The following is a 1,899-nucleotide window of genomic DNA, read 5'->3' on the forward strand; positions in this document are numbered from 1 at the left end:
TCAAGACTTTCCAGGAATTCTATGGATTCCTGGCCTTACTGGGAACGAAGTAGCAAATTAAGTAACCACTTTCAGTTAACTCGACTGAAAAGAATATGTTATGTTAACATTTAAAGTTTTAGTAAAACCTAAAAATTGCTTACAAGATGCTTTCAAGCACAGCCAGACTCTTTACTATTCAGTAGAAAACCACGTATAATTTTATTTTTTGCATAAATACATCACGGGCGTGCACTCAAGCTTAAGTCTACTTAATATAAAAAAAATGTATTGCCTTAATAGCTCTTTCAATACTGAATCGTCGCATAATTCTCCATTTTTTATTTATTGATTATCGTTATCCCTTATTTAAGTTCAAAGAAAAAATTAGCTGCAAAATGACCTATGAGAGATGTATGCAAAACAAATATTCTTCTATTAAATAAGAATCCTTCAAACGTAAAGAATGATCGGAATGAGATATAGGGCCCGCCATCTCTCGTTACGGATTTGAACTAGGTATTATTTGAAGAATGGTAACACTTAGCTGTCATCTGATTTGACAGAAAATTAGTTTTATTCTTCCGCTGAACGAAAATGGTTGTGTATGCGCTCAAAGAACGCTGGGAAATATTGCGACATAACTTTGAAAATCATGGTAATGTTGCAGAATGTGTACGAAAATTACGTACGGCAATGGGCAGAAGAAAAGCACCGAATGAAGCGTATGTGCGTTACTTTGCGAAAAAAGTAAGAGAAACTGGGTTGCTTATTGACAAACCAACGCGTGACCGACCAAAAACCGTGCGTACACCCGAAAATATTGCTGATGTGGCCGAGAGTGTTCGTGAATCACCAGGAACATCAGTTCACCGTCGTTCTCAACAATTGGACATTTCGGAGACATCATTGAGACGAATTTTGCGTAAAGACCTTGGTATGACGCCGTACAAAGTCCAAGCCAAGAGCCATATGAATGAAGTTGTGTTCCATCATTAACCGGAAGGATTGTACTTCAAAATAAAAAAAACAGTTTGAAAAAATACTGAGTAGTTTCTTTTTTATAGCATTTTTAATTCCGTAAAGTTATATGGCAGACCCTGTATATATGTGAATATATTGTAAATATTGTTAGAGTCAATCATGTGATTGTTTTGTTCACTATGAACTAGTTGATTTACAAATACAACATAGAGAGAACGTTGGTTCGAGTCTCGGTGAAACACCAAAATTAAGAAAAACATTTTGTCTAATAGCGGTCGCCCCTCGGCAGGCAATGGCAAAGCTTCGCGAGTGTATTTCTGCCATGAAAAAGCTCCTCATAAAAATATCTGCCGTTCGAAGCTGTAGGCCCCTCCCTTTTTGTGGAACAACATCAAGGCGCACACCACAAATAGGAGGAGGAGCTCGGCCAAACACCCAAAAAGGGTGTACGCGCCAATTATATATATATATATTATAATCAGTATAACTGTGATTGACATTTTGGTATTGTGCAAGGTAGCAGAATTGAGAAATATAAAACACTTATTAAAAAAAGTAATGCTTTTTTGGATGATATTTCTTGTACCCAGTTTTTTGCGTCACGGTGAAGCTTTCAATTAAATTGGGCTATTTACATAAAAATAAAATGTCAAATTAGTTTTACTCTAGTAAAAGCAACATTCAACTTTGCTAACTTGATCCACTAAGGCAGAAATTAATCTCACGATTGAGTTTTTTGGTTTTTATACCTTGGAAGTAACAGACGTATATTGGGAATAAAAGAATCGTCTCGGTGAAACCTCCATATATTTTGCAATAAAATATTTTTTTATAATTAATCTTAAATAATGTGTAGTACTAATAATCTAGTGAATATAAATGGCCACAACATGAAAAAAATTGAAAATCGCCGACAATTTGTTTAAAAAATCAGTA

The sequence above is a fragment of the Anastrepha ludens genome, chromosome 6, assembly GCF_028408465.1.
Source record: "Anastrepha ludens isolate Willacy chromosome 6, idAnaLude1.1, whole genome shotgun sequence".
NCBI lineage: Eukaryota > Metazoa > Arthropoda > Insecta > Diptera > Tephritidae > Anastrepha > Anastrepha ludens.